The sequence below is a fragment of the Chrysemys picta genome, chromosome 8 (genome assembly GCF_011386835.1).
Source record: "Chrysemys picta bellii isolate R12L10 chromosome 8, ASM1138683v2, whole genome shotgun sequence".
Classification (NCBI taxonomy): domain Eukaryota; kingdom Metazoa; phylum Chordata; order Testudines; family Emydidae; genus Chrysemys; species Chrysemys picta.
In genome coordinates this window covers 41,532,429-41,559,759 of record NC_088798.1, presented here as the reverse complement: position 1 = coordinate 41,559,759, position 27,331 = coordinate 41,532,429, and positions in this window count along the sequence as shown.

Below are 27,331 nucleotides of genomic sequence, written 5' to 3'. Positions count from 1 at the left end.
TCTGCAGATTTAAACGTTTCATTAGATGAATCCACAATGTATGTATATTTTCCAATTTACAGTACTTTTAAAAATGTACATTTGTTCTTTACAGGACACAGTCACTAAAGGCTATCTCATAAGATATGTTTACAGTATTTTGATTCTTAACTCTGTTGGAGTCAAGTCTGAAGAGAAAGGAAAAGAGCTGCTGCATTCCAGTGCCCACCTATATCTGCAGCTCTGCCCAACATAGGCTATGTCTTTGGTCATGTCAAACTGCAGCATTAGGGCAACAAACCACTGAAACAAGTTATTTTGCTAATAAAGTTTTTGTGCCAGGTCATTAGAATTTTTGACATTGTCACTTAGAGGTTGGATCTTCCAGAATTTCCAGAAACTTGCTGGCACTTACCATGTAGGTGGAAGGTAACTTGGTGAGAGTGATCATAGATTTCATGATTCTAAGCAAAGGAAGGACTGAGAGCAGCAGAATAAGGACAATGGACTTCAAAAAGCAGACTTTAACAAACTCAGAGAACTGGAAGGTAAGGTCCCATGGGAAGAAAATCTAAGGAAAAAAGAAGTTCAGGAGAGCTGTTAGTTTCTCAAGGACAATATTAAAGGAACAAGAACAAACTATTCTGAGGTGAAGGAAAGATGGGAAGAACAGTAAGAACACAATATGGCTATATCACGAGCCCTTTACATTACCTAAAAAAAAATAAAAAAGAATCCTACAGAAGGTGGAAACATGGATAAATTGCGAAGAATAAGAACAGAAGAATAGAACAAGCATGTAGGGACAAAATCGGAAAGGTTAAGACACAAAATGAGATCTCTCCTTTGCTAGATGTAAGACAATAAGAATAGCTACAAATAAGTTAAGAGCAAGTGAAAGATGCAAGAAAGTGTAGGTCCACTACTTGTGGGAAGAAGAGCTAATAACAGACAAGAAGGTGTTTAATGCCTATTTTGTTTCACTAAAAGGGTTAATTATGATCAGATATGTAACACAATTAGTTTTTACAACGAAGGGAAAGAAACACAAGCTAGAATAGGAAAAGAACAGGCTAAAGAATATTTAGATGAGTCAGAGGTATTCAAGTTGGCAGGGCCTAATAAAATTCACCCTGGGGTATTTAAGGAACCAACTGAAGCAATCTCAAAACCATTCATGATTATCTTTGAGAACTTATGGCGAATAGGGGAGGTCCCAGATGACTGGAAAAGGACAAACATAGTACCTGTGTTGGAAAGGGGAACAAAAAGGATCCAGAAAATTATAGACCAGTCAGCCTAACTTTCATCTATGGAAAGATACTGGAAAATTATTGAACAATCAGTTTGTAAGCACTTAGAAGATAATAGGGTGATAAGAAATAGCCAACATGGAATGGTCAAGAACAAGTCGTGCCAGACCAGCCTAATTGCCTTCTTTGATAGGGTTACTGGCCTAGCAGATGTGCAGGGGGAAAGGAGGGAGCAGAAGATATGACAGATCTTGATTTTAGTAAGGATTTTGATGCAATCTCATGTAACATTCTCATATGCAAACTAGGGAGATGGGTCTAGATAAAATAACTATAAAGTGAGTGCACAACTGTTTGAAAAACAATATGCAAAGAGTAGTTATCAATGGTGTGCTATCAAACTGAGAGTATATATCTAATGGGATGCCACTGGGGTCTGTCCTTGGTGTGATACTATTCAATATTTTCATTAATGAAACTTGGATAATGGAATGGAGCATATGCTTATAAAATTTGCAGATGTCACCAAGCTGGGAGGGTTGCAAGCACTTTGAAAGACATGATTAGAATTCAAAAATACCTTGATTTCAAATCAATTCTCCCATTTGTCAACAAGATTGAATTCAATAAGAGAAATGAAAAGTACTGCACTTAAAGGAAAAATAAAATGCACAAATACAAAATGAAAAATAACTGGTTAGGCAGTAATACTGCAGAAAAGGATTGGGGGGTTATAGTGGATCATAAATTGAATGAGAGTCAACAATGTGATGCAATTGCAAAAAAGTATTATGTCATTCTGGGCAAATGTGCAACCTGCCTCAGGTGGCACGTGATTAGGATTCATCACTGAATTTGGTCCGCTGGTTGGATCATTAGCTTCCCTGGCTTGGGATGCGTAGTGACGGGGAGTGCAACATGAACGCTGATCCAAGCCCTCTCCCCCATTCTGGGGTGTATTAACAAGTGTGTCATATATAAGACACCAGAGGTAATAGTTCCACTATGCCTGGCACTGGCGTGGCCTCAGCTGGAGTAGAGTGTCCAGTTTTGGGTGCCATAAATTAGGAGAAACGGGCTTAATCTGCAGCTAAGGAGATTTAGGTTAAATTAATTTTACCAGGGGAGATTGTGGAATCCCATCATTGAAAGTTTTTAGGAACAGGCTAGACAGACATCTGCCAGGGATGGGCTAGGTATACTTGGCCCTGCCACAGAATGGGTTGATGGACTAGATGACATCTTGAGGTCTTTTTGAGCCCTACAGTTCCATGATTCTGTGAATAGTTACTAACACAGGTAGGTAAGAACATAAGAAGGGTAAAAGGTACCCTTTACTGAGCTCTCTGAAGGTATGCAAAACATTCAGCTACATCTTCAACTATACTCAAAATCAGCCTTGGTGTGACCTTGAGATGTGCTCATGTACTGGCAGTGGTTTTCCTGAAATGTGTCTGTGTCCAGACCACAGACTTTTCTCTCTGGATATGAATTTTATTGTATTCTATCTGGATGTGTGTGAACTTTGTGAAGCTGCTGTTCTCAGTGCATTTGAGTTCAAATGAGGGTAGTTGGACAGTCACATGGCAGATTGCATTCTGGCAACTGGTTCCTCTTTAGTTTCTGAAGTACTGGTGCAAATTGATATGAAGTTATTCAAACCCATTTAAACCCAATCCTTGATCAAAGATCTTCTATGCTATTTAACCATGGAAAAGCCTGATTTGTTGAAACTGAACTTTTTCAAAAACTTTGGGGTTCTAGTACTGAAGAAATCAAAAACTCATTCCACACCGAAGATGTAAGGTTTGTCCAGCTCTACTCTGAACCTATTCTTGCTCAAAAGTACTGGCATTTACTGACTTGCTTCAGCTAATTTTTAACCATCCTCCTGCTTTCTTGCCATAGTGTGTGCTTTGAGTTCCAACAGTGAAACAAGTCTTGAGAAAACTATAAAAAAAACCTTGAGTTGCAATAGAGGTCATTAAAGTTAATGGGACTGCTTTGATTTGTGCCTCTGACAAAATTGATCATTTTTTATCTAGAAAGTCATGAACCTCAAAATTAAATACTAAGAGAGGAGAAGTATAACTACAAATTTCAAGACTCTAGGATGAGACTCAGAACCTGATACTTATTTCATTTACATGCTTTAAATCAGAAGTAACTCCACTGAAATCAATGGAGTTACATCACTGTAAAATTAGTGTGAGATCAGAATAAGGAACATGGTATTCAGTTCAGTGCATTTTAAAAATCTCTTATTTCAGTGGGAATCATAGAATAAGAAAAATTAGAGATGAAAAAGACCTGATAGGTCAATTAATCCAGCTCCTTTCCAGTCCAGGATTTCTCCATAGTGCATTATTCAGTCTAGTTTTAAAGTTCTAAATGACCTCAGTTCTCATTGTCAGGATATTTTTCCTGATATTCATCTGAGATTTCCCATGTTCTTTATTTTATCCCCAACTTACAGTTATACCCTTTTATACCATCCCACATTTTCCCTCTCCATTCTTGGTGTTCTGATGTGCGAATATTGAAACTGTCCCCACCCTGCTGCCATGCCTGAACTTTGAATTTTCAGATAATTCATGATGTGGATCTGGAAAAGCACAGTTCTATTTTTCAAAACACAACCCTGACAGATAAGATTTTGCTAAAACAAATTAACAATCACCCTATTTTGCACGTATCTAGTACTTACATCCTTCACATTTACCAATATGCCCCCATCGCAGACACCTCAATCACACTATACAGATTAAGATATTTTTAATCTTTCAAGTTATTTTTGTTGCTCTTTTCTGAACTCTTTCCACTTCGTCTATAAAGTTCTGGTTCTGAGGTTCCTGATATTAAAACACAATATTTTAGGTGATGTCTTACTGCAGGATAAATAAATTCCATGCTCTGTGAAGTGATACCTCTCTGCATGCAGGTCAAAGGGGCACTGGCTTTTTTTTTAAGCTTCCATTTTCCATTGCATTCCGTTGCAGTCATACTAATTTGTTTTCTCCTTTCACCTCTATGCCCCCTGCTTTCACCAGTAGGACCCTTTCAGCATTACTTCCCATTGAATATCTGTTGGATTCTATGTTTCCAAATGCGTTAGGGTTCAAGCCTCCTCACCATTGAGGATTTTTATTTTAAGATGATCCTAACATGACATCAATGAAAGTTGACACTCCTAAAATAAAAGGGAAAATTATAAAACCTCTAGGCAATTATTATTATAAATTTCAGTCTCCATAGGTTTGCACAAGTCAGGCCTGTCTCTGGGGTATCCGATTGGTGCTTATTTCATGTATTCTGCTTGATCTCAACTAGCAATGTTGAGCATAATTTTGTGTAACCCTGAAAATAAGCACATATAAGACAAATAGAAGTGTTTTTAAGATCCTTGCTAATGTTGAGATTGCTGCGGTGTGGCAGTCTGATCAGCGATTGTCCCTATCTGAATTTGCAGGTTTAAATATGCAAAGGTAAGAATAGAAAGGAATAGATGGGAGAAACTTGGCAAAAGAGAAGAGGATATAAAAAAAGGTTTCCAAGTGATGGAATACTTGGAATGCAAATGGACTTAATGATCCAATTTAAAAGAGAAAAAAAATAATTAAAAAAACCCCTCCAGAATTCTAATATAATTGTCATAGAAGAGATACATATCGCTAAACCAGAATATGAAAAACTGAGAAAGGAATGGATGTGAGAAGGATTTGCTGCTCTGTGTAAATCTAAATGACAGGGATAATGATTTTAACAAGACAAGGCTTACCTTATTAGGCAATAAAGTTTATTCTAGATAAAGGAGGAGGATGGATTGTGTTACAAAGCTCAGTAAATGGTCTGATTGTAGTACTAACCAATACTGATGCTCTCAGAAAAAGAACTAAAAACCACATTAGCAACAGGACTGTACAAAATTAAAAATATGTAGTTTGCAGAATTTGATATGACAATGGGTGGCATGATTTGGCAATCCTCAGTTTCCTCACAAGTTATTTCAATGAAATGGCAAGGTTTCACTAAAAACATGCAAAACCATGAATTTCCAAATTTTCAATGTGCAGACCTCCTTGTTCAAAAATATGTTCATTTTCAATAGAGGATGGGCTTTTTTGGCAAAGAAATCAAAGATAACATTTTTGAATAATTTTGCATTGTGTTCTAACAATTTTGCACAGCTTTAATGAATGAGCTAATGCTAACATTAATATCTTTTGCCATAAAGAAGGCATTGCTTCCTGGTTTTGATGCAGAAAAACACCCATGACTCCAGTCAATGGAATCTTCAGGTGCTTACCACCTCTGACAATAAAACCTTAGGGGTGCCAAGTTGGGCATACAAAATGAGGAGGCACCTCTGAAAATGTTGTCTTTAATGCATTAGAGATGGGAATTAAATGTGATGCTAAGAAAACTGTGAGTTGTATTTGACAATCAGCCTAAGACTGGCACTCACTTTCTGAATATACAAGAAGCAGTGCTATATCTGGTTATTTGGTCCAAATCCAGTAAAACTTTTTATACAGATTTTACTATACTCCTGCTAAATTAGTCTCCCTGAAGATCACCAACCAAAAGGCGCACTAGAGGCAGGTGCATAGGGAAGGCACGTTAGAATATATGCTCTGTTTCTGCCCTTGAATAGGTCAGTTCTGAAAACAAATTATATAAACTGATGGCAGAAAACTAAACTCCCAGTGGTAAATTTAGCTCCAGAAAATATTTTCCTAGAATCACTTTACAATGACTTTAAGAATAAGTCTATGAAAAAATATATGTTTTTAGCAGCCTCAGAGCTTTCCAGCCTTTTATAAGGGGTTAAAATATCTATGGTTTATAGTAGACATAGAGAGACTTACAATATTTATATAATTTTAAAGACAGATTTTCTTTTTCTACATATGGACATTACATGTAACCCACACACCTCCTGGGTGTGGTGCTCTGTCCCATCAAGAGGCACCGAGACCACGTAGAGAGAGATTAATGAGTCTGCTCTACAGCCTTAGCTAAGGGCCACGTGGCTTTTAGTTCATGCAGTAGAGGTTCATGCACTAAGCTCCAGAGGTCCAATTCCGCCCACCGACAACTGGTGTTACAAGATGGGACAGAGCACCACACCCAGTAGGTGACTATGCATTCATTATTCCAGGTCTAGAGAACATGGGCCCAATTCTGCTCTAAGTTCAACTGAAAACTGGGTTAAATTCTGCTCTAAATTCACCAGACAGAAATCCAGAATAACTCTGCTGAAGTCAATAGAGTTTATTTGTTGTTGCAACACTAACTAGGAGAAGAACTTGGCTTAGTGAGGTATTATGAAGCAGTGTGGATTTTGCAAACTGTAGAAGGCCAATTTAAGGTTTGGTGGATAGGGTAAGCTGGGTGGAGTCATAAAGGGTGACGAAGGATTATATGGCAGCAGGGAAATGTCTGGATTGCTTAATGGTTCATATTTAGACGTTCTAACACTTGAGTTTTTAAAGGATGTAGAATTTTTTGCAAACAAAACTTAATATTGTTTTCTGAGTGTTAGCTGGACTCCAATAAAACACCTAAATCTCAACCCTTTTCTAAAACTGTTTTTTGTTTGGGAATAAATCAAAAATAAAACCATGTGTTATTTACAATGAATGCTATTGGAACTGCTATCTAGTATGTGACAGACCTCAACAAAACTTTGTGATGTATAAAGAAATGAAAATGAAGCAAAGTTTGTTTCATTTGCTTATATTTGTTGTTAGGCTGTTTCTGATTAACATAACATGTGATTTTTCTGATCCAGTGGACAAAATAATCTTTTCTGTTAAAATATAACTGGTGGGGAAAGCTCTTACGACACTTATCTCTTCCACCTTTGTGTTTGGACAGGATATTGTTTGCCATTTCCCGTCCATGGGATTCCCATATTTTTATCACTTTTAATATACTAAATTCCACTGCAAATAACATTTTAAGATGTCTTGGGCACATATAAATTTCACAGGAATGACAGAAAAAGAAGCAAACATTTTGTTTTCCGGGGGAATGAATGTACATTTCAATGCAATGTTCTATGCATTTTAAAATCAGGTTTCTTGATTGATACTCCCACTTTAAGATCTCAGTTCAGTTGAATTGTACATGACATAATGTATTGTGACAGACCCAGACCCGTGGGGTACAGGAGTCTGGTAGAGGGCAAATATACTGGTCATTGGATGAGTAGTTTTTTGTTTCCTGAGTGACCAGAGCAGGGGCTGCACTAGAGTAATCAGGAACCTGCTATAACCAGTTAAGACAGGCAGGCTAATTAGGACACCTGCAGCCAATTAAGAAGAAGCTTCTAGAATCAATTAAGGCAGGCTAATCAGGGCACCTGGGTTTTAAAAAGGAGCTCACTTCAGTTTGTGGTGTGAGTGTAAGGAGCTGGGAGCAAGAGGTGCAAGGAGCTGAGAGTGAGAGGGTGTGCTGCTGGAGGACTGAGGAGCACAAGCGTTATCGGACACCAGGAGGAAGGTCCTGTGGTGAGAATAAGGAAGGTGTTTGGAGGAGGCCATGGGGAAGTAGCCCAGGGAGTTGTAGCTGTCATGCAGCTGTTACAGGAGGCAGTATAGACAGCTGCAGTCCACAGGGCCCTGGGCTGGAACCTGGAGTAGAGGGTGGGCCTGGGTTCCCCTCAAACCTCCCAATTGACCTGGACTGTGGGTTCTTCCAAAGGGGAAGGTCTCTGGGCTGTTCCCCAACCCACATGGTGAATCTCTGAGGCAAGAAAATCCGCCAATAAGTGCAGGACCCACCAAGATGGAGGAGGAACTTTGTCACACTGGTGTCAGAAGTGGGATCTTGGGGTGCACAGCGCGGCGGAAGAAGGAGGGTGATTTAAAAAAAATAAATAAATAAATAAAAAGAAAAGAAGAGGGTTTATTTTTTTTCCCCACCACAATGGATGATGTAGTGCGGGCACTGATACAAGCTACGGCGGCCCAGCAGGAGGCTACCCATGTCCAGGCAGCTGCCCAACAGGAGGCAGTGCAGCTGCAGCAAGAGACTAATCGCCTGCTGATGGACCAGGCTGCTCAAGACCGAGCTATGTTGCGGGAACTGGTAAACCAGGTAAAGTCCCTTACAGAGCTGAATCGTGGCCATGATGGGACGCGGCTCATACAGGCCAGCCATTGGCTGCAGAAAATGACACGGGAGGATGATGTAGAGGCATACTTTCTGGCCTTTGAGAGGACAGCCCTACGGGAGGCCTGGCCTCAAGATCAGTGGTCAGGCATCCTTGCCCCATTCCTGTGTGGGGAGGCCTGGAAGGCCTACCATGATCTGCCTGAAGAGGCTGCGGCAGACTACCCCCAGCTGAAAGCGGAGATCCTGGCCAGATCTGGGGTAACGACAGCAGTGCGGGCCCAGCAGTATCACGGTTGGAGGTACCAGGAAGACAAAACCCCGCGGTCCCAATTGTATGACCTCATCCATCTCGCATGAAAGTGGTTGCAAACAGAGTCCTGGAGTCCGGAAGAGATACTAGCGGTTCTGGTCATCGACCGATATATGAGGGGACTACCACCAGACCTTCGTGCCTGGGTAAGCCAGAACGAACCCTCCACCTATGTCACCCTGGTAGAGAGGCGAAGGACAGCGAGGGAGCTGACCTGACCAGTTAAGGAAGAGGCACCCCGGGTTAAACTAGCACACCAAGCCCTAAAGTTCAGGTGACTGGGCCACCAGGAGGGCCCAGGTGGAAAAAAAGAGAGGCTGAAGGCCCATCAGAGGCCACAAAGAGTCCGAGCACTGAGGGAGAAGAGGATCATGATGTTAGACTGCCCAAACCAAGAGACTAGGGAATGCCTAGGGCTCCATACAGATGTTATGCCTGTGGGGAGTGGTGACACATAGCTGCACAGTGTCCCAATGCTGAGGAGCCTATGCAGTGTAACCTGGGGAACTGGGCAGATCCATGCTCCCTAATCCACCTTGTGGGGGTCTCACTAACCCCACATATGTATACCAGACCAGTGAAACTAAATGGGGTAGGGACCACGGCACTGGTTGATTCGGGGAGTGCTATCACACTTATCTCAGGGAAGCTCGTGAAGCGTAGTCAGCTGCTGCAGGCTAAACGTACGGGGATAACATGCGTCCATGGGACAGTTAGTTACTACCCCAAAATACCTACGCAAAAGAATTAATGGACACAAATCTGACATCAGGAATCAAAATACTCAAAAACCAGTGGGAGAACACTTTAACCTGTCTGGTCATTCAGTGACAGACCTGCGGGTGGCTATATTACAACAGAAAAACTTCAAAAACAGACTCCAACGAGAGACTGCTGAGCTAGAATTGATATGCAAACTAGACACAATCAACTCCGGTTTGAATAAGGACTGGGAATGGCTGAGCCATTACAAACATTGAATCTATCTCCCCTTGTAAGTATTCTCACACTTCTTATCAAACTGTCTGTACTGGGCTAGCTTGATTATCACTTCAAAAGTTTTTTTTCTCTTAATTAATTGGCCTCTCAGAGTTGGTAAGACAACTCCTACCTGTTTATGCTCTCTGTATGTGTGTATATATATCTCCTCAATATATGTTCCATTCTATATGCATCTGAAGAAGTGGGCTGTAGTCCACGAAAGCTTATGCTCTAATAAATTTGTTAGTCTCTAAGGTGCCACAAGTACTCCTGTTCTTTTTGCGGATACAGACTAACACGGCTGCTACTCTGAAACCTGTTACTACCCCAGCATCCCAGTAAAAATCGAGATCCAAGAGAACACTACTGAGGTAGCAGCAGGTGTAGTCCCTAAACTCCCATACCCGGTGCTCATAGGGAGGGACTTCCCAGGGTTTGGAAACTTACTCCCAGTAGGGGGATTGGAGAAAGATGGGGAACCTAAAATTGGTGAGGCATCCACAGCAGACTGTCAACCCCCAAGCTTCTCTGAAATATCCCCAGATTTGTTCTCCACTCCCAACAGGGTAGAAAGACAAAAAGGGAAAGAAGGGCAGCTAAGGCCTTGGGAACCCGAATACTGACCCAAAGCCAGAGGGTCGCTCTTGTAGGTAGGCGGAGCCGCACAGCTGAAAAGGAGGCCACGCAGGAGGGAGAAGCACTTGAGTCTGACCCCCACCCTAATGTTTCTGAACCAGTAGAGGCAACAGAGACTGGGCCCCTAGATCTTGGGCAGATTAGCCCCGGGAGAGGAAATTTTGGACAGGTCCAGGCAGAAGACCCAAGGTATGACAACATTAGGAAGGAGGTGACTGAAATAGATGGGGTCCCTGTGGAAGGAAAAACCCAGGGACCAGGACCCTACTTCATAATGAAGAAGGATCTCTTGTACCGGGTTGCACCAGTACAGGGGCAGAAGGTACAGCAGATCCTAGTACCTCAAAAACACCAGAACGCTGTATTAAGTTTTGCTCATAGTCATCTTTTTGGGGGGCATTTGGGGGTAGAGAAGACCCTGGCATGAGTCCTACAACAGTTCTTCTGGCCTGGAGTACATGAAGTGTGGAGGTACTGTGCCTCCTGCTCGGAGTGTCAGCTGCACAGTCCCCGTCCCCACTTAAGGGCACCTTTAGTACCCCTTCCCATCATAGAGGTCCCCTTCGAGCGAATAGCCATGGACCTAGTGGGACCCCTGGAGAAGACAGCTCGGGCTCACCAATATATACTTGTTGTTTTGGACTATGCTACTCGCTACCCAGAAGCCGTCCCCCTGCGGAATACGGCCTCTAAAACTATAGCCAAAGAGCTGGTGGGGATCTTTGCCCGAATTGGGCTACCAAAGGAGATATTAACCGACCAAGGAACCCCATTTATGTCGAAGCTAATGAAGGACCTCTGTATGCTGCTCCATATACATACACTGAGAACTTCAGTCTACCATCTGCAGACTGATGGGTTGGTAGAAAGGTTTAACCGAACCCTCAAGGCTATGATAAGGAAGCTAGTAAGTCGGGACGGGAGGGATTGGGACACCCTACTACCCTACCTTATGTTCGCTATCCGGGAGGTACCACAGGCCTCAACTGGGTTTTCCCCCTTCGAGTTATTATACGGGCGTCACCCCTGTGGCATACTAGATATTGCCAAAGAGATCTGGGAAGAGGAACCCAATGAGGGGAGAAATAGAATAGAGCATGTCATGCAGATGTGAGACCGGATAGCCCGGGTTACCCCTATTGTACGGGAACATTTGGAGAAGGCACAGGAGGCACAGCGAACCCATTACAATCGCCAGGCAAAAGTGCGACAGTTCCAACCAGGGGATCGGGTTATGGTATTGGTACCCACGGCAGAAAGCAAGCTTCTGCCCCAGTGGCAGAGGCCCTATGAGGGGAAGTAACCTATAAGGTGCGGCAGCCAGGATGCAGAAAACAAGAACAGATGCATCATGTTAATCTTCTGAAACCCTGGCATGCACAAGAGGCATGCACAACGGTCCAAAAAGACCTAACCCAGGAAAACAAGACTTCCAAACAGGTGAGAGTGTCTCCCGATTTAACACCAGACCAGAAGAATGAGGTGTCTGAGATGATCTTCCGGAACCAAGGTGTGTTCTCGACAAAACTCGGTCGAACAACCGAGACATATCACCACATCGTCACGAACCCTGGGGCCAGAGTAACAATGAGGCCCTATCGGGTGCCAGTGGCAAAAAGGGAGGAAATAAAAGCAGAAGTTAAAAAAAAAATGCTGGAGTTGGGGATCATCAAAGAATCCCACAGTCAGTGGTCCAGCCCAATCGTGCTGGTGCCCAAACCTGATGGCACCACAAGATTTTGTAGTGACTTCCGGTGACTAAACGAAGTATCCCAGTTCGACGCGTACCCCATACCTTGCATAGATGAGCTAGTGGATCGTCTGGGTAATGCCCGGTACTTGACTACCCTAGACTTGACAAAGGGGTACTGGCAGATTCCCCTTGCAGAAGATGCAAAGGAAAAGACTGCGTTCTCTATACCAGAGGGTCTTTTTCAATATACTGTCCTCCCTTTTGGACTACATGGGGCCCCAGCTACCTTCCAGCGCCTCATGGACAAGCTATTACACCCGCATAACAGTTATGCTGCTGCCTACTTGGACGATGTGGTCATTCATACCCCAGACTGGGAAACCCACCTGGAGAAGGTGGAGGCAGTCCTCGATACCTTCAGGCGAGCTGGCCTTACAGCAAACCCTGCCAAGTGCGCTGTAGGATTTACAGAGGCCAAATATCTTGGCTACATTGTGGGAAAAGGTCTGGTAAAACCCCAAGTGAACAAGTTAGAGGTCACCCAAAACTGGCCCCGACCAAGTCACAAGAAACAAGTCCGGGCGTTCCTAGGTGTGGTGGGGTATTACCGACGATTTATCCCCCACTTTGCCACAAGGGCAAGCCCCCTGACAGACCTAGTAGCAGAGGAAGCATTCACAGACCTACGGACTGCCCTCTGCAGTAACCCCGTACTGACAGCCACTGATTTCACCAAGGACGGAGGCATCGGAAGTAGGGTTGGGGGCCGTTCTACCACAGATGGTCGGGGAGGAGGAACACCCAATTCTATACCTCAGTCGGAAACTCCTTCCAAGGGAACAAAAATATGCAGTGGTGGAGAGAGAATGCTTCGCAACAAAATGGGCCATGGAAACATTGCGCTACTACCTGCACGGGTGCAGATTTGTCCTCGTGACCGACCATGCCCCTCTTCAATGGATGCAGCGGAACAAGGAGAAGAACACAAGGGTGACCAGATGGTTCTTAGGGCTCCAACCTTTCCAGTTCCGTGTGCAACACAGAGCAGGGAGCCATCATGGCAACGCCGATGGCTTGTCACGTGTGCACTGTCTGGCGTCCCAAGCTGCCCAACCCCTTGGCGTTGAGCAGGGGGGAGGGATATGTGACAGACCCAGACCAGTGAGGTACAGGAGTCAGGTAGAGGGCAAATATACTGGTCACTGGATGAGTAGTTTTCTGTTTCCTGAGTGACCAGAGCAGGGGCTGCACTAGAGTAATCAGGAACCTGCTAGAACCAGTTAAGGCAGGCAGGCTAATTAGGACACCTGGAGCCAATTAAGAAGAAGCTTCTAGAATCAATTAAGGCAGACTAATCAGGGCACCTGGGTTTTAAAAAGGAGCTCACTTCAGTTTGTGGTGCGAGTGTGAGGAGCTGGGAGCAAGAGGCGCAAGGAGCTGAGAGTGAGAGGGTGAGGGTGTGCTCTCGGAGGACTGAGGAGCACAAGCATTATCAGACACCAGGAGGAAGGTCCTTGGTGAGAATAAGGAAGGTGTTTGGAGGAGGCCATGGGGAAGTAGCCCAGGGAGTTGTAGCTGTCATGCAGCTGTTACAGGAGGCACTATAGACAGCTGCAGTCCACAGGGCCCTGGGCTGGAACCTGGAGTAGAGGGTGGGCCCGGGTTCCCCTCAAACCTCCCAATTGACCTGGACTGTGGGTTCTTCCAGAGGGGAAGGTCTCTGGGCTGTTCCTCAACCCACATGGTGAATCTCGGAGGCAAGAAAATCCGCCAATAAGCGCAGGACCCACCAAGATAGAGGAGGAACTTTGTCACAGTATACTTTGTAATACAGATAGAGGGAAAATGCAATCCAAAGACCTTATCATTCCTTCTGATAATATTAGTTTCATGTTTTAAAGCAAGTGTATCTCTAAAACACACACAGAATTCTGAATTGGTATATGACCTCTGCTGAAACGCAACGTGCTCCCTCTCCCCCCCCATCTTACCTGCTTCATGCACTCTATGGGGAATAGTGTACTCTAGTGTAGATAAATTATTACATTTGTATGATTTATGATTATTATTACAGTAATACCCAGAAGCCTAATCAAGATCTAGGCCACATTGTGCTAGGCACTATACAAACACATTAAAAAAACAGTCTCTGCTCTGAAAAACTGATGATATAAGAAATGTGACTGTGCAATTCAATTATTTAACATTCAAACAAATATGGCACTATAAGGACAGGAGATTCAGGGGAAGTGGTCTAGGACTAGAGACAGTTTGATGAGCTAAAAGGTTAACAATGTGAGGTTCTACTCTGAAAAGTGACTACATAAAAATGGCCACCTAGATTTTCATGTTTATTGTCTCCCCTTAATTTCCATATCAAAACATACCAGTTTCTAAGTGAAAAAGATTTTTTGTAACTGTCAGGCCTGTAGACTCAATCTAAATTCAGAAAGTCAAGCTTGCATAATTACCAGTAATGTTGACACGGCTCAAGTGTTTTGTGTGTGTAATTAGGTCCCAATCAAGCCAAGCACTTAAGCAGGTGCTTAGCTTTAAGCACAAGATTAGTAATACACACATAGGCTCTGCTTTAGCATAGCACTTCAGCATGTACTTACCTTTAAACATGTGGGATTTAAGTACATGCTTGAAGTTAAGCATGTGTTGAAGTGCTTTGCTGAATAGGGATGAACTAAAAAACATGCTTAAAGTTAAACATGCTTAAGTGTTTTGAAGGATTTGTGTCTTAAAGTATACACCTCGGAGTAAAGACTCCATAATGAGAGCCTACTTAATAATTCGCAACAGGATGTGCAAACCAGAAAGAGTCAACTGACTCTCTTGAAGTTGTATGGGTTCTGCAATATTAACAGGAGTAAAAAAAGGTAATAAAACTTAATTTTAGCACTAAAGCGAATCTAACTCAGAATACTCAACAATAGACCCTTTGAGTCAGAAGACGCCATTGTTGTATGTTGGAGTAACTTTCCTGACCATAACTCAACTCTACAAAAGATGTTAGTCTTCTGATTTACACCACATTTGCCATCATTCTATGTTTGATCATTCAAATGAATAAAATGGTCATAGCAAATAAGCTAGATGCTTTATTGAGGGAGAAGGGTGGAATATCCCTGTTCCATTTCTTTTGAACATCAGGGAGAATGGTCCTTCATTCTGAATCAAGGTATGAAACAGAGAAAGAACTTAACATTTTTCTTGCATTAGAATTTCATTTTACCCACACTTGTAAGCTCTACATTTATAGTGATACCTTGAGACTTCATTCCAATTATTTTTTTAAACAAAATCTTGTCTTGTTTTGTCATACCTTACATGAGCCTATCAAAGCATATTTTGACACATCAAACACAGACTAGCTTTGATGGGATTGCAAAACAACCAGAATCCTTTCACAAACATCACACATATCATGTCACTGATATTAACATACAAACATGTAGCCTTATGATTAATTTAGGGTGCAAAATACACTTGTCCTTAATAATAGGTCCCGCTGAGAGTTGGGTTTGATTCACTTATGTTCCAATTCCTTACACCCACCTATTTCTGAGACCATATTTCATACTATGTCCACATTTCCCATTCCTGCTACACATTTTGGGGGTTCGACAATTGTTGTAGGCATTTGCACAGATATAAGGTTCTGTATACAATGCGGTTAAGGAAGTTTACATAGTTTATCACATGACATATATTGCTAAATCTGACCTCAGGTTACCTAATGCTAACTTTTATTAGGCCTAATGTGGCCTTATGCTAACTATTACTTGCACTATGCATCGGGCTAAATATTAGGCTTCAGGCTCACTGAAAAAGCTCATCTTTAAGTGTCTTTTGCTTATTCCTAGTTGCATTGTAGCTTTAGTTCCATTTGCACTAATTTAAAAAGCATCTTAACTTTCTAAGATATAAATAGGTCAACAAAAGTAAGTGGTCTCCTCTCGCACAATACAAGACTAATAAAATCAAAGATTCAGAAATTAATTCCTATTTAGATTAATCTTTTTATTTTGTTCACTAAAATACTTGGCTGGATTAATTTCTTTGCAGGGGAGCAGAGGGGAGAAGGAAGCACTCCTCTGCCTTAATTCCTCACTTCTTTATTCTGGAGCCAATATTTTTGTATTTCTTCTTTGAAGTTCTTCCATCTTCTCCCTAGGAGTATCAACTGTTGCTTCTATGGCAACCTTTCATCCTTTAACCAGAAGGGCAGGCTGCTACTGCTGTCAATACTGATCACAGTTCAGCCAGCAGGAAATACTTTAACAGCTGTAAAATTTTCCTTTTCATCACATGTATCACCTTCAAAATATGATCACTCTCAACTCTCCCAGGGAGTGGAAATCTTCAGATTGTTCCTTGACCTGGTTTTATGCTCCACCCACTTCTGCAGTGGGCCCTCTAGTTAATCTTTCAGGGCCTAAAACTTGCTCCTGCTTCACATAATTTATTCTGGACTTTTCAATTAATAATTTGAACTTGTTTTACGGACAGGGTTTTTAAAATTTTTAACACTCTCAGTATTCTGCTCATACCTGCAAAATATTCATACTCTGTCTTTGTTAAGACTTTTATCACATTCCTTCCATATACGTAGGGCAATCTCCTGTCTGCACAAAATTAAAGCAAGTCAAAGACCACCTTCAGGTGACCATGGTGGATCAAGTTGCTCTATGGCAATTTCATACCCAAAATAATGATTCCTATTCCAGTTTCAATAGAAATCAGTACTTCTATGCAATATAGAATTTTCATGCAACTCATATTTTTCTTCTATTGATTTCCAGTGCTAGCATCCTGTTTTACTGAAACTGTCCTCCTCACCAATCTCAAAATGTCAGCACAGTTTACAAAATATTGCATCCTCTTCATCACTGAATTCTATTCCATTAAACGCATCATACCGGCAAGCTTTAAAACTGCAGAGCTTCCAGAGGAAAGTAATACAGAATAGGGACATTTCAATTTTTTTGATTGAGTTTCATTCAAATTAGGTAGATTAAGATGGCTATTACTAAGAGGCAGCTTTTCAACAGCTGAAAAGAACTCTGGTGCTATTGAGTATCATTAATTTTCGATCAAGTCCATCTTAGATAATTATTTAGTCAAAATTTATGATCCAACAGTTTGTATGACTTCCCTGAAATGTTGTAGCTACAGACAGAATAACTTTTGACCACTTTCTATGTGGGTAGTGTATTTGTTAAGGCATTTCTTGAAAGAATCATCTAATTGAGATCCCAATTCTGCTGTCTTCCCCATGTTGAGTAATAGCTTACTCCACAAGTAATCCCATTCATTCCCAGGAGTCTGCACAAAGAATAAGGTATTGCTCAATGTGAGTGAAGATGGCAGAATTGGACCCTAAGATTACTTGAGCCAAATTCATTTCTAAGTCAGGAGGACTCTATTAAAAATGCGTCTTTTGAAATTTCTTTCGGTAAGAAAGCTTCAGTAAGAAACCAGCTGATCTTCAGAAGCTTATTCAAAAACACATTTTCTTCCACCTGGCCATACACTGTTCAGGTGACTGGATAGTGGAGAGCTCATACAAATGAGTTGCCCTACTCCCACAGCACCTAATGCAATAGAATTTTGTATCTGGGGCACTTGACTTTGTAGAACAAAATAGCAACTTTGTCAGGAGTGAAATTGCACATAGCCTCTAAACTGCATAAATATCATGATGTTTGCTGCACTGATGGTTGCATCATGTTGTCGTATCATCCTGTCACTATGTTATCACATCACACAACACTGCAAGACAAACATTGCAATGCAACATTAGGAGGATTTTGCCCATGATTATTTTTTGTAGCTGTATGATTTCTAGACACACAATAGCCTAGATTGACTAGTCCATTGAGATTGCTTTGTGCCACTCCAGCACACAAAACATCTTTGAAGACAGCTTAACTGGTCAATGGAGGATTCACCTGCTGGCCATACACAACTGTCTTCCTAGCTCTTAGCTTAGTAGACATGTCTGGGGAAAGGATGCATGAATGATTTCTGCTTGCTGGGACTATCCGTTGGGGCCACAAGAAGCTGGGCATACAATTTTGTGGGAATAAAGCTATCCGTAGTCCCATCCTTCCAGTCTTGTGCTGAGCCCTGCTCATGAGAATCTGACCTAAGATCGCCTCTCATCCCTTACCTCTTCTAGGAGGGGTGAGAAGGAATGAATGGAGTGTTCCTTTCTCCCTGGTCCTGGCTGCAGGGAGAAGATGAGGTTTTCTTCCTCTCTCCCTCCTCCTCCTTTGTCTGCTTGAAGGGACAGAGAAGGATCCCAGCCCCTCTGAACTATGTGCTCAGCTCTTCTTATTCTGCCTTGTATGGGTCCGCTGGCATACAGCGCTTGAGAGGGAAGCAAAAGAAGCTGTTCTCTGACTCATAGTTACACACGTTAACCCACAACGCTGCTTATGGCCCTATGGAAGCAAGTGAAGGATCACTTCCTGAGCTTGCTCTTCCTTTCTCCCTGACCAGGCAAAGGAGTTTAAAAACCAGGAATCACTTCAAAATAGCCTGGCTTTTAAAACAAAAAAGTATGTCCTTGTAGAAGTAAATGTGCTGGGAAGAAGGGCAGATCTTTCTTTTACTCATCAAATATCTTCTCTTCTAAATAGGTTCTTATACCATGCTCATCACCATTGTAACTGAGTGCCTTCCAGTAGTGCACTAAGCATCATCAAGTCCTATGTGGAGTTTATTTACATTATGACCAAAATTCTTAAACTTAAATGTAAGCACTAAAATCTATATTCATACAGTGGGAGCTGCAGTTGTTCAGAAACTCTGAGAATCAGGCCACCTATTTGACCTGCTGAATAATTTTTGGTACCTAACTTTGGGAACTTTAAGTTTAATAATTGTGGCTTGTACCTTTGGGTCCAATGCTTCTTTAATGCTTTTTCTGGCTGACTGACAGTGCTTTTCTGATTTTAGAAATGGAAAGTGATGTATCCAGAAGAGTATAAGAGGAATCTGAGTCAGAGTTCCCAATCCACAATGAACACAGAACACATCCCATATGCAGCCTGTGCTGGCTCCACACAAACCTATTCTGACTTAAAGGTGTTCCCTCCTAGCACAATGCCCTGCAGGAGGCTGGTGTCAACAATACTCCTGTCCTCCCTCTGGATGAATCCTTCCTAAATTGCAGGGGAGAATAGGACTGTGAACAGCTGGTTCTAGGAGTTATCCATAAACCTACTTTGGTGAGTCAGGCCCTACATATCTATTGAAAAGGATTCCATAGCCAGACGCATGAATACACTGTCAGGGCAGATCACCACATAATAGTTTCAGAGCAATAGAAATACTTTCTCACCTGTACTTAAAAATCAGATTTAAAAGGGAAATGATTGAAACATGAAGAAGAAAATGAGCTGGGACTCTGTCCGAGCTTATATTTTTTTCCAGTATTCTTCCCTTTAAATCAGTTCATTTTACCCAGTCATAAAAACTACATAATCTTTGCGGGAGAAACTATTTTTATCTTTTCTTCCCTATTAGTCCAACAGCCTGACACTAGCCATGAGGTCTAATTCTGATCCTACATATTTGATTCTAATTTCTAAACAGGTCATCTATTTTGACTTAACTTAGTGCATATAAGGGGACTTAATCCTCTTGGTTACTATACGTTTAAATAAATAAAAGTAATTTTTTATTAGTATCGGGAACCATTTTTATTGCTCAGCACTTGATAATGATGATAGAAACCCAGGGCACTTGAATAAATATTAAAAGGGTTTAAGTGACTCTCACGACATTTGCAAACAGCTGTAGGACGAGCTCTCTTGGAAATAGACATGAAAAGTCACCAAGAAAGAGAGAGAGTTGCAAAACTGATTCCACTGTTTAGAACAAAATAAACTGTAAATAATTTTATATGAATTCATTAGTCTCCAGTATGATACTAAACCCCCTCCCAATAAAACAGATTTAAGCATGATGCGAAAGAAGTGTTTCCTTTATATATTACACTGGTCTAAAATTTTTGAGAAGTCGTCTGCTTCAGAGATAAAATGTGCTATTTATTATGTATTTTGATGTGCTGAATTCAAATATGACAATTAAAACAACTGATTGGCTACGGTTTCTAAGATATTTAAGTTTTTACATTTTATGTCTATGTCTATGTATATTGGCTAGTAGAGTTTTAATCATAAATTGTAAACCTAGGTCTTTTCATGTGTTTATGGTTGCTTTACATGATAATATTTCACCTGTCATCTGTCCTGTTTATGTAACACTTTAAAAATCAGCAAAAGGGTTATATAAATAAAAATTATGAAACAAAGGGCAAAAAACGATTATGTACATAGTTTAGTCCTCTTCAGTGTCTACTCGGCGCTTCTTGGCTTGTCTCTTGTATTCATTAAATGGAGCATCTCTTGTCACTGTCCAGCAATAGTCTGCAAGCATTGATGGGCTCCATTTGCCCTGATAGCGTTTCTCCATTGTTGCAATGTCCTGGTGAAATCGCTCGTCGTGCTCGTCGCTCACTGCTCCGCAGTTCAGTGGAAAAAAATCTAGATGGGAGTGCAAAAAAAATGTCTCTTTAGTGACATGTTGCAACCAAGGCTTTTGTATGCCTTGAGGAGGTTTTCCACCAACAACCTGTAGTTGTCTGCCTTGTTGTTTCCGAGAAAATGTATTGCCACCAACTGGAAGGCTTTCCATGCCGTCTTTTCCTTGCCACGCAGTGCATGGTCAAATGTGTCATCTCGAAGTTCACGAATCTGAGGACCAACAAAGACACCTTCCTTTATCTTAGCTTCACTTAACCTTGGAAATTTTCCACGGAGGTACTTGAAAGCTGCTTGTGTTTTGTCAATGGCCTTGACAGAGTTCTTCATCTGACCCAGCTTGATGTGTCAGGGTGGTAACAAAATCTTCCTTGATTCAACAAGTGGTGGATGCTGAACACTTTTCCTCCCAGGCTCCAATGACTGTCAGAGTGGCCAATCTTTCTTGATGTAGTGGGAATCTCTTGCACGACTATCCCATTCGCAGAGAAAACAGCAGTACTTTGTGTATCCAGTCTGCAGACCAAGCAAGAGAGCAACAACCTTCAAATTGCCACAAAGCTGCCACTGATGTTGGTCATAGTTTATGCACCTCAAAAGTTGTTTCACGTTGTCATAGGTTTCCTTCATATGGACTGCATGACCAACTGGAATTGATGGCAAAACATTGCTGTTATGCAGTAAGAGAGCTTTAAGACTCGTCTTCGATGAATCAATGAACAGTCTCCATTCATCTGGATCGTGAACGATGTGGAGGGCTGCCATCACACCATTGATGTTGTTGCAAGCTACAAGATCACCTTCCATGAAGAAGAATGGGACAATATCCATTTGACGGTCACGGAACATGGAAACCCTAACATCACCTGCCAGGAGATTCCACTGCTGTAGTCTGGAGCCCAACAGCTCTGCCTTACTCTTGGGTAGTTCCAAATCCCTGACAAGCTCATTCAGTTCACCTTGTGTTATAAGGTGTGGTTCAGAGGAGGAGGATGGGAGAAAATGTGGGTCCTGTGACATTGATGGTTCAGGACCAGAAGTTTCATCCTCTTCCTCTTCCTCGTCTGATTCAAGTGAGAATGATTCTGGTGCATCAGGAACCGGCAGTCCTTCTCCGTGGGGTACTGGGCATATAGCTGATGGAATGTTTGGATAATGCACAGTCCGCTTTTTCTTCTTTGACACACCTTTCCCAACTGGAGGCACCATGCAGAAGTAACAATTGCTGGTATGATCTGTTGGCTCTCTCCAAACCATTGGTACTGCAAAAGGCATAGATTTCTTTTTCCTGTTCAACCACTGGCGAACAGGAAACACTTGTTGCACAAGTGTTGCAGCATATGTGTGGGGCCCACCTCTTGTCCTGATCTCCAATTTTGCAGCCAAAATAAAGATGATAGGCTTTCTTAACCATAGTGGTTATACTGCGTTTTTGTGATGCAAAAGTCACTTCACCACAAACATAGCAGAAGTTATCTGCACTGTTCACACAAGTACAAGGCATCTCTGCTCACTTTGGCTAAACAGAAATGTGTCCCTTTGCAAAATCAAACACTGACAAATAAGAGAGCACGACACTGTATGATTTCTAGAGCTGATCTAGGGCAATTTGTTCAGCAGAGTGATGTAAGCTTCGTTATGATTGCATCATCCATGACTTCTAGAAATAACATGATGCAATTCATATCATGTATGACGCAATACCAGCTTCAGATTGCATCATTCATTGTTTAGCCTAAAAAGCAAGTACTGTCCAAACCCAGTCATAGATTTATTCATCGATCCAGTCAAAGATGTATTTTAGTCATTTCTGGTTTAAATTGAGATCCCTTCCCTTTATAACTCACTTATCCTCTGCCATTCCCAAGTCAAGGGTCGTATATACTGACCCAATAGCATATCTTGAAAACTAGAGCCAATCAACAATTTTAAGCATCATTTTCGTTCTCAGTGACCCAGAATTAGTAAAGTTTGACTACATTTATTTCAGAAGCATTTTGGCTGTAGAGCAGTGTTATCTTTGTCTGCTCTGTTTTTCATTTTTCTTTAAAAGCTTTTTGTTGTTATGCTCCCACATCATTATAATAATAATGACAGTGTCCTGATATTAATGGCTGGGATCATCCCTTCCCACAGCAAAACCTCTGGAATGGTGCTCAGCAGGCAGTGTTTGCACCCTCACCCCCCACTCTGATAGACTAGGCCATGAGACCTGGCCCCCACAACCCTATGGATGCCAAGAGATGTCTAGGATACCAGAACTATGAGCACAGAGGCCCAGGTCTACACAACAGTTGTGTTTCCCAGACAGGGCCAGCCCACAACATTTTGGCACCTGAGGCGGGGAGCTCAAATGATGCTCCCGTGCCCCGTCGCTTGGGCCAAAACATTGAAACGTCTCCATTCTGCCTTCTTCCTGTTCTACTCCTCTCATGGTACTGCTCTGCTACCTACTCCAATAAAGGAGAACTAACACTTAAATTTTTTGAACAAGGCATTTTAAGTTAACACTTAACCTTCAAACACGTGAACAGCAAATGTAACTTTTCTTGTCTGCATACTAAACACTGGCATTTTTATCTGTTTGAATAACCAAAATGGTGCTTTCCATACCTTCTTGGTTGATTTGAATTGCTTCCTGCTGAAGGTCCACAGTCTGGGCCAGCTCATGCTCTATTGAGATGGTTGCAAGACCGACCAGCCTCTCCTGTGTTATTGTGGAGCGTAGATGTGTTATTAACTTCAGCTTGGAGAAGCTGCATTCTCCACTGGCAACTGTTACAGGAAGGTTAGAAGTATGCGCAGAGCAACAAAAGCATTTGGAAAGAGGGTGGTCACCTTATTTGTGCACATATATTCCAGAACAGCCTTTGGAGTTGATCCTGCTGAAATGCATCTTGAAAGGGCTTTCAGTTCATCACCTAAATCACTTGAATCTATATCGCACATGTCATCATGTGTCAACACTGTCTCTAGTGCTCTGCATTGCTGGTGTAGGTCTTCTTCAAGTATGATATTCCCAAACTCCTCACTAAACAACATCCCAAATATACTGCTGTGTTCCTTGAGCTGCATGAAATGTCCTTCAACCGACTGTATTCACAATCTAGCACCTGGTTAAAGAATTCAACTTTGAATTGTTGTTTGGGGTCTCTTATGGGATTATCCCATGTCTCGTAATCAAAATGTCTTCTTCTTCGGTGACTCTTGTATTCTTGAATGGGTGGGAAAATAGCTTCAGTGTGAAGTTCCTCTGCCAACTTCTGTGCACTCTTCAGAATGTTTTGAAATCCCTCATCTGACCGGTAAGACTGTAGGTATGACTTTGCTTTGTCCAGTTGTTTCATTGCTCCAGATATATCAAGGTCAACACCTTGGAGTCTCTTGCTTACAACATTTATTTCAAACAGTATGTCATGCCACAACACTAAGCGACACAGAAATTTGAAGTTATGTTTTTCTAGTGATTCCATTTCCCTCTGCCACTGTCCTCCCACAAACAGTTCCTGTCATAGCATTATCCTCCATAATGGCAACTATGGCATCATCTATCTTCCCAATTTGGTGTTTGATAGGCTTTATTGCCTCCTCTTGACTTTCCCATCGTGTGGCACTCAGTGGTTTCAGTGTCAGAGAGGATGTTCCCAGATGTTGCTTCAAAATTTGCCATTGATGAGTTGATGCAAAGAAAAATACATAGATGCTCTGAATTATATTAAAAAATTCAGCAGCCTCACTAGAAGCTGGTGCTGCATCACTGACCACCAAGTTCAATGAATGGGACAAAAAAAGCTCAAGCGTTTAACTCTTGAATCCGTGTCTGCACTCCTCTGTTCTTTCCTCTCCTGTTAGCACCATTATCATAGCCCTGACCTCTCATGTCAGCTATCGCAATTCCTGTAACTTCCAGCTTTTTAAGAAGCACATTTGTCATACCAGCTCCTGTAGTATTGTCAATGTCAATAAATTCTAGAAAATGCTCTCTGATAGTCACCATTGCTGGGACATTTTCACTAGGTTCTCTTGTTGTTACAAAAGGCACCATTAAAGCCATTTGTTCCATATGGCTAATGTCAGGTGTGCAGTCCAGAATAACAGAGTAATATCTTGCTGACGTCAGATCTGCCACAATCTTCTGTTTGACTTTTGATGCCAATAACTGTATGATCTCATTTTGAATTGTTTTTCCAAGGTAGTGGTATGTGTACATTTCTTGGGTGGTGACTCTTCTTAGATGCTCCTGGAGTACAGCATCAAACTCAGCCATCAGCTCCACAATTTTAAGGAAGTTTCCATTGTTTGGCACATACAGCTGATCTGAAGTGCCACGCAGTGCTAGATTTTGGGTTGTAAGCATTCTCACAATGGCAATGAGCCTTTTCAGAACATTTTTCAGTAAAGAGACTCTGATGCAATCTTCTCTTGATGCTGATCATCTATGGTGGCCTTTAACCTTAGTCTCATCTCAAGCTCTTTCCACCTATGGAATGCTCTCTGGTGATTTGCTGCCTTCTCATGGCATGCCAGATTTCTAGCCAGATTTTCTCCAGTCCTTTGTTCCTGTAGAACCCAGTGTGGCTGGAACATTAGACTGGAAGAGTTTGCAACAAAAACAGTATGCAGCTTTCTGGGTTTTTGAGTACATAAGCCATGGCCTCTCCAGTTTGTCACCATTGGGGATTTCATGCCATGTGAAAATGTGTTGGATGGAAATTTCTATTTTCATTGTCTTTGGGAAACGAAGTTTTTCACTTGCTGTGACCCATGCGGTACAAGGAAGTCCCTCAGGCTACTGCTCAAATGGGTCCACAGTCCTTGATCATCTAGACTTCAGGAACTAAACTCAGCAGCAGCTGTTTCTTGCGCCTCCACCACACTCTACTCTGATCTACACTTTTCTTCAGGAATGTGCATGGTTACATCCATTTGAGATGGAGATATGGATGCTGCAGTAGCTGCCAGGTCACCTGCACTCTGACTAACTGGAAGATTGGGCATCTCCTCACCACTCTCATCCTCACTGGGGCCGGAAGGCTCACCATGAACATTTGTCTATGTGTCTATGTATCTCAGGAGAGCTCCTTCCTGCTTAGATAGAAAAGCTTCCTTTGCTTTCTTTCTTTTTCTGAATGCTGCCCCAGAGGGGCATTTTGTTCTTTCACTCATGACTGCTGTTCTGTGCCAGCTATAGTGGCTCTCAACACTCAGTTGAAGGGGACAAATAAGCAGGCTGGTAGCAGGGCCTGAGTGAGGGAAGATATCAGCGATTTAAGGGCCTAACTGGCTCCTACTACTTCAGTTGACTGTTCTCCTCAAGTGGGTTCAGGGAAGCAGCAGGAAACAGGAAGCTCCCTGAGAAGCTGGTGTTAATCAGTCCAGGCTCCTGGGGGTGCTACAGAGGTACATAAGAGGCTCCTCCTCCTCTCTCTCCCTGCAGCTTCTGCTGCTTTCTGTTATTCCCTCATCTTTTCTCCTGCCTGCCTGTTATGTCTCTTGTGCCCTCCTTCCTCCAGCACAGCACTCCACCATCTCTGTGCATCTAGAGCAGAGAGCATACATATGCACCAGCAGCAGACACAGTTTTCCACACTCTGTGTCCTAGTGGCCCCCCACAGTCTGGCACCTTAGGTGGCTGCCTCAGTTTACCTCATGGTAAGGCCAGCCGTGTTCCCAGAGGCTCTGTCCCTGCTCCCTGGCAGCTTAGCCAGGATGGAGCTGTGCTACCAGGTCTTCTCTAGCTGTTACTGTGACAGTTGCATCTGTGAAAGTAAAATAAAGCAGCCCCCATCACTTTGTCTTACACCTATGATTTTTGCCCCTGAGATGCAAATGAGAGTTTTATTTACATAGAATGCTGACATGTAAATTTACACCATTTATGCCACTTCTGAATTTGACCAACCAAAGTAAGAGTGACTTTAAAATATACTTTAAATTTGCAAATAGAATTAAATTCATTTCTGGTGAAAGTTGATGCTGTTACAAGAATTTCATACAAAAGTCAACATGTATGTGAGCTGTGTGTATAGTTAATGTACACTGAATCATCTATTAGCATATTTATTACACTATACAGTATTGTTCATGAATTTGTAGGTTCATTAAAGTTGTTGTTACACTGCATAATGTTTCCTGACAAACTCTTAAAAGGCAAAACTTTACTGATTCCACGGAACAGTGATAAATTTGGTCCATAGGTTTTTAGCTCTCTCGTCCATAACACTTCTATGATGCCCACAGAGGTTAGATGATATGTTCTACACCCAAATTCACCTCCATGGCTTCTCCCTCTACCATTTTGGGAAAGATCACAAATATATAGTTATGTTCTTAGTTGAAAGGGTGGCTTCACATACATTAGAGGCTTCACACATGGAACCAAGATTTGTGGCAGAGTTTTAATAGAAATTCTTTGATAGCTTCCTTAGGGAAAAAAAATCCAAAAACCAAAACCCATTTTAAAATAGTGCATACAAAAACTCCTCTTCTTTTCACAAATTGTGAAGATCAAGACAGGAGAACCACCTCCACATATATTTTCAGCTCTCAGAAGCATCAAAATAAGCTCATGTGTCAGCCTTCAAACATTGTATCAGAAAAACTTTACAGGAAAATTTCTTACATTTTTCACTGACCTGAGAAAAACAACATTTCCAAAGACATGGGAATAGATTACTATAATTTTTCTCCTTGCTACATGAAATTCTTTAACTGAAAGTTGGGTCTTTAAGTCCTCTTGTGCTGACAGAGGACCCCTGGCAGGTGCAAATAAATGGCAGAGCAAATGGGTAGCAGT